Here is an 18747-nt window from a genome sequence, read left to right on the forward strand (position 1 = left end):
TGGGGAAAGGTGCCAACTAGAAATTGCTGAAGCCCACAGCTGAGAAACTTTCCTCTGAATGCTATCCATAAACCGGCTTCTGCTTCTCCGAGTTAGTCTTGTCTGCTGTCTGTGGCCATCTGACACTTTACAACATATTAATTAGGCATCAAGGTTCATTTGGCACTTCAAAGCACCTTGTCCTGGAACATTAGGTTGTGGATCTTGCTCACAATTCCCCACAGAGTTACGTCCCAAGTGAAAGCCTGGGCATTTTCTCCTAGGGAAGAAAGATGAAAGCAGATTCACAGCCACTACCAAACTAAGTCCAGAAAGGCAGTTATGGGATCAGGCCACCAGTAGGTGGGAGAGGGAGTTTCATGTAAAGCAAAAATGGGCGAAAGTTAAATGTCTTTAAATATCTAAGTGGGTAAGCATTGACAATTTGGCTCATTTGGTAGTACTCTTACCTCTGAGTTAGAAGTTTGTGGATTCAAGATATGAGACAGGACATGGAGAACACAATCTATGTTAGTAGTTCAGTGCAATACTGAGCAAGAGCTGCATTGTCTATCCAATGAGATGTTAAACCAGAGCCTTGTTTGCTTGTTCTAATGGTTCAGGTGGGTGTTGAAAAACTCATGGTACCACTTGAAGAAGAACAGAGAGTGCCCCCAATGTTCAGTCTAACATTACCCAACACTGCCAAAATTAAATGGTGTTTGTGATAATGGCTGCTGCAGTCACGGATATAACAGTGACTACGTTCAAAGTAATTGATTGCATGGAATTATTTCAGAATGTTTTTGAGAGCTGTGATGAAGCATTGTATAATTGCAAGTCTTCCTTTCTGAATTAAGATTAAATAAAGTTAACTGTCCCCTTACTGAGTGCATAATTATTATATGTTATTTGAAAAACACAAACAGAAATCCATAATAAATTGGTGCCTTACCTTCAAATGGGCAGTTTGCTTAATTCCCTCCCATCTACTGTTCTGAAAATAGCCATGAGTCCTTGAGCCTGTACTCAGTCCAATTGCCTCTGTTTAAGATATGTATTTCCCCTTCACCCGCCACATGGCATACACCAAAGAAAGAAAGAACTTGCACTTATGGCTCACAATGTCCCAACGTGCATCACAGCCAATGGAGTCTAGTCACTGTTGCAATAAAAAGAAACATTTTCATTTATATCGCGCCTTTCACTACCTCAGGATATCCAAAAGCGCTTTACAGCCAATCAAGTACATTTGAAGTGTAGTCACCGTTGTAATGTAGGAAACGCAGCAGCAAATTTGCGCACAGCAAGTTCCCACAAACAGTAATGTGATAATGACCAGATAATCTGTTTTAATGGAATCGGTTGTACAGAAACATGGCAAAAATAGGCACACTGCAAGCTCCCACAAACAGCACATCAGAGAAGTTTGTAATCTTGGCCCCACAGACATTGGACCTTAATATTTCCATTATTCACAACAAGTGGAAAATGTAGCCTTGGTTTTCTTTCTGGTGAGGCAGTTTCGAGCAGGGCTTTAATGATTTTAATGGGCACATAGTCTGTCTCCTTTTTTGTAATTCCTGCATACTCTTTCCTGGCAGTACACTGACATTGTCATCTGAATTCTGATTACTTAAAAGTCAGGGTCACTTTTAAGGCTATTTTATTACTAGTGTAGAAGGTTAATGACAATTATTAACTTGTTTTCAGATGTTTTAATCACTTCCCTATTGTTATTTTTAAAATTTGAGTCATTTGTGTTTTGTGTAAAGAATGACAAAAATAACTTAGTTCACTAATTCGAGATGCGGTACACTATTGTTGGTTGGCTTGTCCAAATCCATAACATTAAATTAACTGTATTAATTAGCATAATCTGAAACCACTAAACTCAATGACATGATGCACATCATAATAATAATGTGCACCCAACGCTATCTGGTGTTGTGCCTACATTGTCTTAACTGCCAATACCTGATGTACCACCATAACCACACGTTCTGGTCAAATAGCAGCTCTTCCACAATAAACCACTCCTGACAACCACATTTAAAGATACTGACCACAGCATTCTGTAAGGGAGAATGCAAGTAATGAGTGGCCTCTATATGCATCCTATGTGCAGCACCGCAACACAGTCAGAGGCTGAAAGTTGCAAAAGCCTTTTTTAAAAAACCAGGGCCCCCTGTGAAACAGGCATGTTAATTAATCAACATGCTACTCATCCTCTTGCTCTCAAAAAGGGGTGTACCATCCTTTTTTTTGGGACATTTTTCAAGTCTAGCCAGCTCTCATGAAAACTTGTCATTATCCAACTACTCTATGGAACAGCCAATGAATGAAAATGGAAATGAGAATCAGGATTGATGTATAACACAAGCTGAATCCATAACATCCGTTTAACACCACTGCATAAAGTTTAAATTACCCCCTCTCGTTCTTTATCTTTCTGATAGATATTTTTGTTAAATAACATTTTGATAAGTTAAGAATCCAGATCAAATAGATGAAGATGGCAACAATAGATATACATCATATATTCTTGTCTAGTTTGCTGACCTATATTCTTTGTACATTTAGGACAGGACAATCATCGAGGTTGGTCCTGTGCTGGCTGTAAACCTCATTCTGCGATGAAGTGAGCGCCATTTATAAAAACTGCTCCAAGTGTCCAAGTGGGGCAACACATGACTAAGCTATATTAATCATCGGGAAGGCAGAGATGAAAGGAACTGCCTTAATTCTGCTGGCTGTTGACCTAAGAAGTGCACGTAATTCCTCACCTTGTCAAATAACGCAAGAACACTGCTGGTGGCTCTCTAGCAATGTCACACGCATATAGGGAAGCTTGGGGGTAAAGTGGGTTTCTTGCTACCACCCGGTAGTTGGAGACAACAACCACTAAAAGCTCCAAAGGAGAAACCCTTTCCTTGTGTAATAAATAGCTCATAGATATATTCAGTAGATTTGGCAAAAAGCATGCTTATGCACTTGCCATGGTTCACAGACATTCTAAGGGTCAGATAGTTGTTTGTAAGTTGGCAATCATTTCCACAATGGAGGGCTTTATAGAAAGGGAACAGTATCACTGTATTGGAAGGTTTTCAAGCAGGTCTGTTTCTTGGGCTTGCCTGTTGGTAATATTCCACCATTATGCCAATATTTCTAAAACAGTTATACTCAGCTTTATCTTCATTAATATGTTGAAGGTTGGTGAGATTTAATTGTTACTTCTTGAATTATCTTGCCTTCTGTCCTGATGGTGTTCCTTGTTGCAATGACATTATTTTATCACCAGTCACAGTTGAATAGTTCAGTGATACTATTTAGGCTCACATGTGAAGATTGTCCACTTGGCTGAGTGACGAGAGCACTGTTGCCCTCCGTAGAACTGTACTCCAGTATGAATTACTGCCTTTAGCAGAGGAGAGGGGAAATTTGCATGAAAATGAAACACTAACAGGCAAACAAAGACCTAAAATTAAAGTTCGTTGGGATAAATTCTCAGCCTTGAGAGAAAAAAACATTTTGGCTGAAACTCCCCTTAATGCCGAAGTGGCCAAGAAAGCAGGCGGCTTTTGTGAAAGGCAAAAATGTATAATTGCCACAAAATGATGAAATAATGGATACGCATGAGCACTGTCCCATGCAGAGGAAGGTCTGGAGCTGGATTCGTCCTTCGCTCCACCGACGGGCTCGTCCTTCAAGCCACCAGCCTGCCTGTAACCTCACCAAGGACTGCAGCAGCTTCTCTGCATCAGTGGTAAACATAAAATAGCAATAATAGATTGATTTTTGGCTTCTTCCCAAAAAAGAACAATACCACAAATTAAAACACAGAGGGGAATTGATAAGCATGCAGTCATGTAATCGAGAGGGATTTGGGCGACATTGGAAAAAGCGAGAGCGAAATGTAAATGCTTTATAATTGTGCCCCCTGTGCCCCTCCCAACCTAAAACAGGATTAGGTTACTGTCTCATATTTCACTCCCACATATTTGGTGTGTTTTTAAAATATAATATGCATAACATACAGTTTTAATTTTTTATGTTGGGGTTTACTTTTCCCTTGTGCTGTCGGGTTTCTGCCAGTGGGCCCCACAATTCCAGCACAATTTCGCATTCTTGCTGCAACATTAAGGGATATGATGCAACTGGCATCCTTTTTTGGATGTATTGATGTGAATTCTGAATTCAGCTTTTACACCACTTGACTTTGCGAAATTCAAGAAAATCTTAAATTTGCATTTGCCTGATGAATGGAAAGAGATGTGTGTGTGTGTGTGTGTATTTTGAAATAATCTCAGCATATGGAGGGTTAATCCCATTAATTCCTAGCCACCCAATTTATTCTGGCTTTGCCTGTATTTCGCAGCAGCAATGGAATTCACACAGTTACTCTGCACAAAGCGTCCTGTGCTTCCATTTCCGAGAAGGTTTCAACAATTCAACAGCAGCAGATAGCCGAGTTGGATATTTGGCGATCAAGTGTGCAGCTCAAACGGGTTTCAGAGCATACAAAAAATGAACATAGCGCATATCACACTTCAACAGTGAAGGTCTGCACAAGGCATTCCTTAACGAGGACCCTCCAGGAGAGTGTGAGTGAGGGAGGGAGAGAATACCAAGGCAAAAGAAATCACAGGGGATAACAGACCTTGAACTTCTAACAATAGCAACAAATAGAGTTAAACCTCAGGCTGTGCCGACCTCAAAGTGTCCTAGGGCTAGGGCAAAATGATACAGATGGAGATAGAGATTGGGACTGTGAGAACAGGAAAATGTTGCAAGGATTGTAACATGTTAAAATATTTCTTAAAATATTGCAACATAAACTCATTCTTTCTCAGAACCTTCCCCCTGTCATTCTTTCCATGTTTTTTATAGATTTTTGGTTAGGCAAGCGTATTAAGGGTTATGGAAGCATGCAGGATATAGATCAACCATGACTTCACTGGATAGGCTCAAGGGGCTGAATGGCCTACTCCTGTTCCTATGTTCCTATCTACAGGCTTATAAAGCCAAAACCTGATGCGACCTAGGCACTGCTGTCTGATTTATCTTGACTTCTCTCTCACTTTCTTCCACCTCATTGGTGTTCTGCATGATGGGCTTTGTCCATCATCTAGGCTGTTTGAACAATACAAGTATACCAACATACACCAGCATCAAAGCAAGAGACATTAATAGTGATAATGGTTGAAGGGAAAAAAAACTTTCAAAATGATCAGATGTGTTCCAACGCACAATAAAAAGTGAACCAGAAATTAGAGGTCAGGTTCACTTTATGTGTCACTGCCACTGGCCAAGGGATGGTGTTGTTTCATTTCCTTACCGCCATCTCTGAATCCCTATTTCATTCTGCTGCACATCATTTTATCAGAGTTCGATGAAAACCCTCAAGTCCTACAAGAAACATCTCCCTAATTCACTGGTGCAGTACCACTACTAAACGAATCACTCTCCTCTATCACCTTCTTTGTGATCATGTCCATTCAAGATGGAAGACCACAGCATCAGTGAGTGAGTTACCCCAGCAATTCGGAGAATAAACTCACCCTGAGAAGAAGGGCAGAAGCCAGGGCAACTAGATCATCCTGATTATAAGCAGGCAGTGCCATGTTAATCGAAGGCATACATATAAAAGATCAGAACAGAGAGGTCATGATTAAAACAGGACTGGATCAGGAAAGAGCACAGAAGGTTCAGGGATCATAGAATCATGCACAGAAGGAGGCCATTCGGCCCATTGTGTCTGTGCTGGCTCTTTGAAAGAGTTACCCAATTAGTCTCACTCCCTTGTTCTTTCCCCATAGCCCTGCAAGTTTCTCATTTTCGAGTATTTATCGAATTTTCTTTTGAAAGCTACTACTGAATCTGCTTCCACCACACTTTCCGGCAGTACATTCCAGATCATAAGAACTAGCTAGCTACGTCAAAGAATTTCTCCTCACCTCCCCATTGGATATTTTGCCAATTATCTTACATCAGTGTCCTCTAGTTAATGACCCTCCTGCCAGTGGAAACAGCTTCTCCCTATCTACTCTATCAAAAACCCTCATAAATTTGAGCAACTCTCTCAAAATCTCCTGTTAACCTCTCTGCTCTGAGGAGAACAATCCTAGCTTCTCGAGTGGTGCTACGTAACTGATTATAGCAATATTTTTAAAAAGGAAGAGGGACAGATAAAGAAAGACAGAAAATACAGAAGGCACAGATTGGGTGCACGAATTAGTTTCCTATATCAGTTATCTACATCAAATATATTCGGGGAGGCACTGCATCCATTTGGCAGGTAATACTGAGTTGACACTGCGGTCACTGATGGTGCTTCTGAAAAGGATACCATTCTTGCAAGAACAAATTCTTTAATTGCAGATTTAGTAAAATCAAGGAGACCACTTTTCTTCCTGCCCCCCCCAGGAAATGACCCTTTGCACTATTATTGCAGTTGTACTGTATGCTAATTAGAAATGTTAACCCATTTGTTTTAAATGGGTTGAAACAGAAATGGGATTGCATGTGAATGTGTTAAATGTCCTAGCAACAGAATCTGACTGCATCATTTCAAGGACATTGAAATCTGTTACAATACAAACTTTCCCCAGCAAACCGATATGAATTCCTGAAACTGAGCCTGCCTGGAACTCCCCAGAAAGGCAACTCCACCCCTTTCATTCATGTTCTCTTTTGGTTAACTAAAATTTAAAAGAACAGCCCAAATCAGACCGTGGACTCATTCCAGGCTTTAGTACTGGAAAAAAAAATAACTTTTCCCCCCCAAAACTAAAGGTTAATTTCTGTAATGTATTTACTGTCAACCGGTTCAGGGATATTTTTCAAGGGAGCTGTGGTGCACATTCCATCAGCATGAGCTGCTGCTATGTGAAGCGAATCACCAGGGCGACGCCAGAGATGAATGACATTATCAGAGCTGGCAGGCAACACAGTGTATGCACTGGAGATTGCCATCACAATCTGTTACAGCCATCAACCTTCAAGTCGCACATAAACAAGATTGAATGAACAGCGCAAACCATCCGTATGACATCATGTACAAGTTTACAAGATGCACTGTTCAGGTGCTGCGCTCCATCCCTGCAAAGGTTAAGGGGTTGCCTCAAGCAGTGCACTCCATGCGTTGCTGAACACAGAAACACTCCTCATGCCCGTGCAGTGCTCCGCAAGGCAGGAAGGGCCTGCGTGCTGTCTGCTGTCAATTCATAGTAGCGCATTTTTACTGATTGGCTCATCGCTGTTTGGCTTATATTTCTCGCAGTTCAAACAGGGAGCTAGGTAATACAGCTAATATAGGTAAATATCTCTTCCCCACAACCACCCCCTCAAAACAAAGATCAGTAAGTTACTGACCATTTCATGGCCCACACGCACAGCAAGTTAAAGCAGCTGAGGCAATGTTTCTGAATCAAACTCTGCATGTGTGGATGTCAAACAGCATTCAATTCATGTCATTTTTCACTAGGCGAAAGTCAGATGTCTATCCTACAGTAGAAAAAATTGTGAGATTTGAGATGACAATTGATGGAAAACATTATCTGGGGACCAGGTATCAGGACACCTCCTCATATATTCAGGTTTTCGTACCTACAATGATTGAGCTGCAGGGAGGCAAGCAGCTCCCTGTCAAAGCTCTAAACTGCTAACTGGCAGAGCCAATATTTCATTAGGGTGTGGTACATGGCCTTGCTGTGTACATGATGACAATGCACTCGCATGTTTGATGGTGAGTTGTATTTCCCACCATACTGCTCTAGGCAGCTCTTGGTAATTGGTGTCCATCGAGCTAAATTTAATAGATGCTATCAGAATCATTAAACGTTTTGATAGAGTAAATACAGAAATTGCTTCCAGTGGCAGTAGGGTTAGTAACCAGAGGACACAGATTTAAGGTAATTGTCAAAAGAGCCAGAGGTGAGATGCTGAGATTTTTTTTGACAGTGATCTGGAATACACTGCTTGGAAGGGTAGATTTGATAATAACCTACAAAAAGGAATGGGGTAAATATTTGAAGGGGAGAAAATTGCAGGGCTATGGGGAAAGAGAGTGGGACTAATTGGATAGCTCTTTCACAGAGCTAGCACAGGCATGATGGGATGAATGGCCTCCTTCTGTGCTGTAAGAGTCAATGATCCTATTGAGGGCTCAAACCTGTGCTTCTCAGTGGTCTAATGACTTTTTTCCTTGGGGGAGCAAGACAGGCAGGGTCTCCTTGGGGTTATGGCGGCTCCAAGATGGTATAGGTGGTGGTAGAAGTTCAGAAACAAATCAACTGTGGGAAATTGGTTAATTCAGTCACCAAGCCAGGCAGATCAGTTGTACCCTAGGACATTGTTATTAATCAAACATTCAGCCTGATCTACTAAAGTTGGTATTCTTCCAACTCAGCTCCAGATAATCCTACAGGCCAAAGCCTAAATGGGTGGAGTGAGTCTAGCTGATCAAACAGCAGGAAACTTGCCAGTGTTCGCTGCAGAAAAACATCCCAAAGCACTTCACAGAAGTGTAATCACAAGAAAATTGGATGCCAAAGCAAAGAAGGAAGTAATAAGCAAAAGCTTTTCAATGAGGGGGTGCTTTGAGGAGGGTCTTGCAGAGGAGAGAGATGAAGGGGTGGAGGACTTTGTGGAGGGAATTTCAGAGTGGACTTCGGCAGCTAAAAGCATAGCTGCCAATATGGGGGCAAAGGGAGAGGAATGCATGAGCTCCGGGGTGGGCGGGGAGAATGGTTGAACCATTAGAGAAGATTACAGAGATAGGGTGGGGGAGGATCTTATAGAAAGAGTTTATGTATTTGTTTTCTATCAGAGAATATTATATTGAGTAGTGTGTTATATCGGGGTGTTATATATCGATTCTTTATCAGTGAGTGTACAGTAATGGTTGTGTTATAGAGAGTGTTTTATATACTTGTTATGTATCAGTGAGGAGGTGTTATAGAGTTGATGTAATACACTGTTGTCTGTCAGAGTGTGTGAGAGGTGTCTTATCGAAAGGATTTATATATTTTTTTACCTGTTGGAGAGTGTTATATTGAAGGGTGCATTCTGGAAAGGGTGTTATCTGCTTGCTGTCAGTAAGGTAAGTATTACTGAGCTAGTGAGGGTTTAACGTTCACTCTAGAAAGGAAGTTCATTCTTGTTGTGAATGGCTTAAACAGAATGATTGAGAGTTACTGACAATAATTTAATCGAGGCAGAGGATGCCACAGCTTGAGCAACTACGGGCATTAACTAGACCCAAAGATAAAGTGGCCTTCTTTCAACCTACTTGTATTTGCATAACTGTTCCCTTGTTGCTATACCTTACTATACCTTGTTGCAACTGGTAGACTAACTGGCTTTTCTATAGAAATGGCAGAATAGTGTCAGGATTCACAGCTGGAAATTTTGTAGCCAGAGCCAAAATTACCTAAAGGGCCTTGATGTATATTCATCAGTTAATGGAAGCCTAGGAGTGATTACAAAGCAGTAATGTAACTAATCTAACTAAGGGCTCATGTCATATAATAACCCATACAAGCAAAGCTCCCATGGTTTACAATGTCTGAGACTCAAATGACTAATCACTGTCTGGTACGTTTTACATATTGTTTTGATTTAACGCAGAGCTTTAGTCTGTTTTAGGCCAGTTAAGGAACCCATTGTGACTGTAAGTGCACTCTGCATTTTGACACTCAATGGCACTGGGTAGCATATTAATTGTAAGAAAATCACTAAATAATCTTCAGGCACTTACCAGAACATCCAATCACCAATATATAATGAAATACCTCTAACTTGAAGAGGGAATATTTGCAGGGCTATGGGGAAAGAGCAGGGGAGTGGGACTAATTGGATAGCTTTTTCAAAGAACGGCACAGGCGCTATATGCCGAAAGGGCTTCTTCTATCCTGTATCATTCTATGATTTTGTAAACTTAGTTAATGTACCAAATAATGGTCTTTAACTAAAAAACAGAAACACTTTGAAATTTTACCCAACCATTATTATGTATGCTATTTATTAATCTCATTTCTTCCCTATATGTTTCTGTTTTCCACAATCGTTGACACCATCTCCCGATTCAAAAATATATTTTTTTAAATTCTAGTGGAGTTCTATTCCTTTATTGGAATAGATTGATCATTGATAGCCATGAGCTCTGGCCCGAATATCCTGTCTGGCTGCCCATTCCCCTGTGGTAAGCAGGATGATAACAGCCAGAGATGCACACTGATGCAGAAAAGTGACAGGACCATCAATTATTGAGAAACCTAGGTGAAGGGCCAAAGCTCATAGTGCAGGAAACCACCAACAGTGGAAGAGACGACAAGGTAAGTGAAGTAGCAATAAGTAGGTGATTAAAAATAAAGGTTGGCTTTTAAATGTCTGAAGATTATAGAAGGAAAGAAAGACAGAAAGAGTTAAAGGGTTCCACGGTCCAGAGGTCCTGGAATTAAGTGAGTTAAAATAGGAAACAATTTGATACATCTTGCTTTCAATGCACGGAAGACTATAGTTGGGTTAGGAATAATGTAAGAACAATTACTTGAAAAATGAGGCAGCGCTGCACTGATACAGGTGTCGTTTTTTGGATGGCACATTATGTAAAGGCCTCGTTTGTTCTCTCAGTTGTATGTAAGGATTCTATGGCAACTATTTGAAGAAGAATAGGGGAGTACTTCCCAGTGTCCTGGCCAATATTTATTGCTCAATCAATGTCACTTAAAAAAAAGATTATTTGGCCATTATCACATTGCTGTTTGTGAGAGCTTGCTGTGCACAAATTGGCTGCTGCGTTTTCTACATTACAACAATGACAATGCAAAAAATTACTTCATTTGTCATAAAGCATTTTGGGACAGCCTGAGGTTGTGTAATTCACTATATAAATGCAAGTCTTTCTTTCTTATAAGCGCTAACAAGAGGCTTAAGACTGGGGAAGGAAAAATAATAGAAGCAGAGATGTTGTCCCTTTAAGGAAATTCCAGGGACATGCAATTAGATTTTGAATGTATTTGGATACAATGACATTTGTCCTTCTAGCCACCTTGATTTAAGTGCCACCGTCTCAAACTGTGGCTATTTGCCTGAGTCGACAGGTTTTTAAATGTAAATAAATAGGACCAATTCCAGCAGGAAAGAAAATGAGCCAGGTTTGTAATCCAGCTGCAAGATTTTACTACGACCTTTACTGATCTATCCGCTGCCATATACACTGTACGTTTCGGGGCAGAAAGCAAACATAATGTCAGTTTTGTTCCTTTTCTTACCTCACTTCTACAGCCTGACCACCTCTCCTGGCATGAAAACCATGCAGTAAATCTTAGTCTTTGACTATGATTTTACCATTATAATCTGACCAGTGACCTTTGGCAGATCGAGTCACAAATGTTGTTTCTGCACAAAGTTGAAGGATATAAAGTGTGCAGTTGTAATTAACCATCCAGCTCAGGCTTCATTAGTTTAGAACTTTCAATAAACTGACAATTTTTAAAAATGCTTTACTCGTTAATTTCTGCTCTTTAAGGGTGAAGGATTTTAGTGCTTGGGCAAATGGAATCCTTTTTGAGCATCCCAGCGTCTGGCTCAAGCAAACCCAAGTTAGGTATAGCACAGACCAATGCAGAGTACAGCTCACTCTATGCCTCTCTAAAACAACAGGCCTGAATTCCAGCCTCAGGCAAACAACCTGCTTTGTACCAGTAAGGCAATTTCTTCCATTTCCCACACCAGTTATTCTGTGATGAGAGATTGCTAATTGATGGTAAATTGAGACAGTTTTATATTGTAAGACCATGCCTACTTGGACTTAGATTGAGACTGCTTAAGCTCCATTTCACATAGAACTTTTACAGTAGCAAAACGAGGAGGCTTTTGCCATATAGGCTGAGGCTGGATTTGAACCTAGATCGCAATACTAAAAGGCCAGTGTCTAACCTGCAGCACCACCCAGTTCCCGGAATTTTATTTATCCATCCACATCAGCTACAGCTCAGTTGGTAGCACTCTCATCTCTGAGTCAGAAAGTTGTTAGTTCACAGTCCCATTCCTGAGACTTGAGCACAAAATCTAGGTTGACATTTCAATACAGTGCCGAGGGAGTGCTACACTGTTGGAGGTGTCGTCTTTCGATTGAGACATTAAACCCAGGCTTCGTCTGTCCTCTCAGCTGGATGTAAAAAAAATCCCATGGCACTATTTCTCAGAAGAGCCAGGGGAGCTCACACAGGTGTCCTGGCCAGAATTTATCCCTCAATCAACATCACTAAAACAGATTATCTGTCCAATATAACATTACTATTTGTGGGTACTTGCTGTGCACAAATTGGATGCCTACATTACAACGGTGACTAAAGTACAGAAGTAATTTATTGACTGTAAAGTGCTGTGGGGCATCCTGAGGTTGAGAAAGGCGCTATATAAATGCAAGCTCTTCCTTTCAGCCCCATCAACTTTCTCCCCTAAAGGCAATAGCTAAGGCTGGTATATGGTTCCATGGGTGCCTGATGTCTCCTACAACCTCAGCAAGTTGTTATTCTGGTATGAGCCTCCACAAGGTGTGTCAACAGGTGGCTTCTCAGGTGGGCCTGATCCTGTTCTTACCTGGCATTTGTGCACACATATTTTACATCAGAGTTCACCAGATAACAATCAGCAATGCTGTTGATTTTTCCCCTTGCGTAGTCGTGGGCACTGATTCCAATGGTAGCTCCTTTATTGCTACCTCAGCTGAGATCAGTTAACGTGGCAAGGACTTGGCATCAAACCTGGCACCTTCCAAGTTTGCAAGGCTTAATTCCCAGTAAGCTGAAGCTTTGCTCAATTGAACCATCATGGGTGTGATAAAGAGGATCAGACATCAACTGAAATAGGAAAAAATTTAATTTGCACCTATATCAAAGAGCTTCCCAAAGGTCTAATACACTCACAATCTAAAATATCCCATTGTCGTTGAGTGAAGCCAGAGCCTAAAGTTACAGTTTTGGCAAAGGCACAAGTTACTAATAACTTAGAAATTTTAGACACAAATCATTCTTTGATTTTATGACTATTCAAAAAGAAGCCGTCCGTGTGCTTGTACATCATATTTCCACCTCACAGAATGTACACGGTTGCCAGCATAGTTGCCACCTGCTGAGAAAGAATTCTGATCCGTGTTATTTCTAATGCAGCCACTCGCTGACTGGAACCGTATTCGATGTCTGCTAAGCAGTTGTCTGATTAGTGTGGACGTCCGACAGGGCAGGTCGTGAATGATCAAAGTTAAAAGAGGTGGAAGGAGTACTTTATCATAGGATCATAGGATGATACAGCACAGAAGGAGGCCATTCAGCCAGTTGTACCTGTGCTGGCTCTTTGAAAGAGCTATCCAATTAGTCCCACCTCACTGCTCTCTACCCATAGCCCTGCAAATTATTTTCCTTTTGAAAGTTATCATTGAATCTGCTTTAACCATTCTTTCAGGTACTGCATTCCAGATTGGTACAACACGCTGCATTACAAACAAATTCTCATCTCCCCTCTGGTGCTTTTTGTCAATTATTTTAAATCTATGTATCTTCTGGTTGCTGACCCTCCTACGTTATGTTGAAAGTATTGCCTCCTACTCCAAAGGATGTGTTTTACTAGATGAGGCTTTTGGCACAGAGCCTCACCTGCAAGGGAGCTGTTCCTGATTTTCAAACTATTAGCCTTTTCTGTGGGAAATTGGGAGAACCACTTTTGGGGCCTTGTTGATCTCTTCAACCAATCTGCCAGTCCGTCTTCTCAATAACCTCGTTCCACAAAGTTATGTCTTTATTGTCTCCTTTAAAGCAGTCTGAAAACTTCACCTCTAACATCGAATGATTGAATCCTTTCATAGTCCTACCCCCCGCACTCCTTTCTAAAGTATTCGGCGGGGGAAGCAGAAGAAGACTATCCCAGTCATTGAATCCAAGTGGGAGTTAATGTGATTTGAACAATGTGAGGCTGAGCAGGATGGGAGGAAGATGTTCTTGCTAATAGAAAAGTCGTATTCATGAATGTAAAGCTTTTGGCTGTCAAGGTGCTTAATGTACAGGTCCGACTGACTAAATGTGGTTATCCTCAGTTTAAGGAGAATTTACTTTCTGTGCCAAACTCATTCTTTTCATAATATTACTCTTCTCACTGTTTCATTGCTGCGAATGATTTTGTTTCTGTGTAAAAATAACAAACTTTTATGCAACTATTTTTCTTAACAAAGTGTACTAAATCAAAAATGCACAGAGCAAAGCTTTCCATTGCAGCAATCTACACTGAGCTGCTAACTTTCCCCAGAGAAACAAACAATGATTTATAATGGACTTTCAAAGGAGGCTGTTTTAAATGCCTGTAAGGATTCTAAAGCTGTTCTTTTTCCTCTGGTTTGTACACTCGGAGTTGCTTGTCTGGGCCATCTGGGTTACCCTGACATAAATTTTTATATAGAATTTATGGCACAGAAGGAGGCCATTCAGTCCAACTGGTCTATGCTGGTTTTTATGCTCCACACAAGCCTCCTCCCACCCTGCTTCATCTAACCCTATAAGCATAACCTTCTATTCCTTTCTCCCTCATGTACTTTCCTAGATTCCCCTTCAAGGTATTAATGCTATTTGCAACAACCAGTCCATGTGGTAGTGAGTTCCACATACTAACTGGGTAAAGATGTTTCTCTTGAATTCTTTATTAGATTTATTAGTGACTAACTTATATTTATGGCCCCTAGTTTTAGACTCCCCTACAAGTAGAAACATCTTTTCTACATCTACCCTGTCAAATACCTTCATAATTTGAAAGGCCTCTAATAGGTCACCCCAGCCCTCCTCTTTTCACCAGAAAAGAGCCCCAGCCTGGTCAGTCTTTCCTGATAGTAATAACCTCTCAGTTGTGGTACCGTCTTTGTAAATCTTATTTGTACCTCTTCCAGTGCCTCCATATCCTTTGATTAAACGAAACTAAAATTATGGGTAAAGCTACTCCATGGCTCATTTGGTAGATTCAAAGCCTGGCATGGCACTGAGATGTACTTTGAACCAAAGTAACAGGTATGCCGGTCAGTATGTGCTGAGAGAGCAAACCTCCTGGGGAGCTGTTGATGACATGACAATTGGTCTCATTATCCTTGGACTAAGGAAGAGAACAGTCAGTCATGGTTCCGACTCTTGACCACTTGGCTGCTGCTTGAAAGCATGTATGGAAGTCAGGTGAGGCCAGGAACAGTCTTAGCTGTAATGCACACCATGACTGAAAAGCCTATTGACATTCACTTATGAATAGTTGTGGGACTATGCCCCAATACACCAGTGCCTTCAGCAGAAGGGGAGGCAACTTTGGAGATACACTATGGGTAATTTTAACTTTGTGAGAGGGTGTACAATGGGTGATATCGAATTGACCGCCAATTATACATCATGTCTGATTTGCCTTTCTATTGAAGTAATTGGAAGGGAAAATCAGGTGGGGTGTAAATTGACATCATTGGACACCATTACCCAATGTTAAAATTACCCCCATTTCTTTGCTCTCTATATCTTTCCAAACATTTTCAAAACTTTCACAAAGCTTTATAGGTGCAGAGGAGCTGTCACTTCAGGAAAAACAGCCAAAAGGTTGCTTATTGTACTAATCATGGTGATGATAGATGATGGCGGTTTCATGAGGCAAACTGGCTTGTTGTATCCGAATATTTGGCAAACAAACAATGCTTCCTAACTCACTTCCATAAAAGCACTTAACATACTTTAATTGCTGTTCAACTCCTGTGTCATCTATGGTTCAGGCTCTTGCTTCTGAGCTGGAAGGTTATGCGTTAAAGTTTCACTCCAGAGACGTGAGCTCAAAATCTAGGCTAGAACTCCCAATGCAGTGCCAAGGGAGTGTTGCACTGTTGGATAGGCCATCTTTCAGATGACACATTAAAACAAGGTGCTGTCTGCTCTCTCAGGGGGTGCAAACAATTCTATGGCACTATGTGAAGAAGAGCAAGGGTGTTCTCTCAAGTGTCATGGCCAATTTTTAACTGTTGGCCAACATCACTGAAGAACAGATTATCTGGTCATTATCTCATGGCTTTTGTGGGAGCTTGATGTGCATAAAATTGGTTGCCACCTTTCCTTGAAAAGTATTTCATTGGCTGTAAAGCACTTTGGAATGTCCAGAGGCCATGAAAGGTGCTATGTAAATGCAAGTTCCTTCTTTTATCAACGTTCCAACTTTTGTTTTCCACTTGACAAAGCTATCCTGACCCTAAAGTTCCATCATTGTTAGCCATAGAAATAGTGACAATAACAGCCTTAAAAGCGATGCATCAAATGTCTGGTGTGCCTATTTTTAGGCTTTGGAAGAATTAATTTTAAACATTTTGCACATAACTCCACTAATTGCTCAGGACGGAGTGTTTTGAACTGTAGCATCGTGTTGGTTAGAATTTCTTTGAATGCCTTTGGTATAAGCTTTTGATCACCAGTCCTAATATCTCCTTAATATGGCTCGGTGCCAAATACTGTTTGGTAAGGCTCCTTATGTCCCAAATGCTTCAGGACATTTTACAATGTTAAAAGTGTTCGAAAATGCAAGTTGCTGTTGACATGTGAAAAGGTTATGACAATTAGCCTCAGCATCCTTGCATTAGGGAGGGTGAGAAAATCAGTTACAGAACAGATAAAACTGGACTTGAAAGAACACAGAAAAGTACAAGACTGATTTCATGTACACAGAGAATGAGTTTTGAGGGAAAATGAGGGAAATTTAGCCTTTACAGTTTAGAATGAAGGTGGTTAAGGAGACATGGCATTGTAGCATATGCAATATTAATCTTCAGGTTAACACAGATTATTACTTCAAAATATGGCAAGAAATTAGTACTGGAGCAAATCAATGAAAATTAGTGTAAAGTCAATTTAGAATAGATATCAAGCAAATACCTTCTTACACAGAATGATAAGTATCACCACAATTGTGGGAAAATTACTTAAAGCAATGTTGAGGAATGTTGCAAGCAATCACATTGAGAGGCATAGGGTAATCAAAGGCAGCTAGCATGGCTTTAGGGTTTGGAGGTCCTATTTGACAAATTATTCCATATTTTCAGAGAAATTATTGACCTCGCTAAAGGTAAGATATTGAATGTTATTTATTTTGATTTTAAAAAGGTGTTTGACACTGTTGTACATAAAAGATTACTACACAGGGTCTGTGCCCATGGGATAGAAATATATTGACAGGATGAAAAAATGCATTCAGAAGAAAGAACAGAATGTATAGAAGTGAATGGAAGATATCTGAGAAACAGTCTGTTTCTGGAGTCCCACTGTTGATATCACTGCTGTTTATGGTTTTCATAAACAACCTTTTAAACAGGAGTCAGTTCAAAGATGCCCAGTTTTGTAGATGATACCAAAATGTGAGAAGGCTAATGATGAGAACAAATTCAGAAGAATTTGAAGACGCCAGGTTTGTGGACTGATAAGTAGCAGATGCAGTTGAGGTAAAGATAAAAGGGGAAAATTTCCATGGGGTTTCTCCCAAGCTCCCGCTGTAAATTCAACAGAGGTGGCTGATATTCCTGGAGAAACAATTTAAGCGGCTGTTTGAGCTGGTTCGCTGATGGTTTCCACAGAAGTTACTTAAGGAAATCAGAAGAATCCCTCGGGAAATTTTAAACCCAAAGTGATGAGATTTGGAGAGTGAGGAGTTAACACAGGATGTGTATTCGGGGGGAACAATCAGAGTTGTGAGGCAAGGAGAGAGATTTTAGAATCCTACTGGATAGGTCATTATGATAATTAGCCAATGTTTTCAGGTAATGAAGAATGCAAATAAAACATCAGGTTGCATTGCAAAGGGTAAAATAAATCAATCAAAAGAGGCAACTTTAAGTGAGGCAGTGGTGTAGTGGTATTGTCACTGGACTAGAAACCGAGCATATTGTTCTGGGGACATGGGTTCAAATCTCACCATGACAGAAGGTGGAATTTGAATTCAATTGACAAAAATCTGAAATTAAAAAGCTAGACTAACAATAACCATATAAAAACACATCTGGTTCATTAATGCCCTTTAAGAAAGGAAATCTGCTATCCTTACCTGGTCCGGCCTACATGTGACTCCAGGCCCACAGCAATGTGGTTGACTCTTAAATGCCCTCTGAAATGGCCTAGCAAGCCACTCAGTTATATCTAACAACGACAAAGCCAATAAGGAATGAAACCGGACGGACCACCTGGCATCAACCCAGACACCGGAAACAACAACGACAAACCTGACCCTGCAAAACCCACCTTACTAACATCAGGGAGCTTGTGCCAAAGGTGGGAGAACTGTCAAGCAACAGCCTGACATAGTCATACTCACCGAATCAAACCTTACAAACAATGTCCCAGACACCGCCGTCACCATCTCTGGGTATGTCCTGACCCAGCAGAGGTGACGGCACAGTGTTATACAGTGGGCAAGGAGTTTCTCTGAGTGTCCTTAACATTAACTCCAGACCCCGTGAAGTCTCATGGCATCAGGTCAAACATGGGCAAAGAAACCCCCTGCTGATTACCACCTACTGCCCCCCCTCAGCTGATAAATCAATACTGCTCCATGTTGAACACCATTTGGAGGAAGCACTGAGGGTGGCAAGGGTGCAGAATATATTCTGGGTTCTGACTTCAATCTCCATCACCGAGTGTGGCTCGGTAGCACCACTACTGGCCAAGTCCTAAAGGACATAGCTGCTAGACTGGGTCTGCGGCAGCTGGTGAGGGAACC

General features: G+C 40.9%; 1 protein-coding gene across 6 annotated transcripts in view; it reads left to right on the forward strand.

Moving 5' to 3' along the window:
• The window catches only part of mafa (MAF bZIP transcription factor a), a 366266-nt gene that overhangs the window by 95566 nt on the left and 251953 nt on the right, over nt 1-18747 (forward strand). Inside the window, exon 3 of one of the 6 annotated variants that reach the window (XR_010976645.1) lies at nt 2563-4130. The exons of the other annotated variants lie outside the window; for them this stretch is intronic. The gene's annotated coding sequence lies outside the window, so the exon portion shown is untranslated. Of the gene's footprint in view, nt 1-2562; nt 4131-18747 lie in introns of those variants that run through there. 6 annotated transcript variants of the gene reach the window in all.

This window comes from Heterodontus francisci, chromosome 17, assembly GCF_036365525.1.
Source record: "Heterodontus francisci isolate sHetFra1 chromosome 17, sHetFra1.hap1, whole genome shotgun sequence".
NCBI lineage: Eukaryota > Metazoa > Chordata > Chondrichthyes > Heterodontiformes > Heterodontidae > Heterodontus > Heterodontus francisci.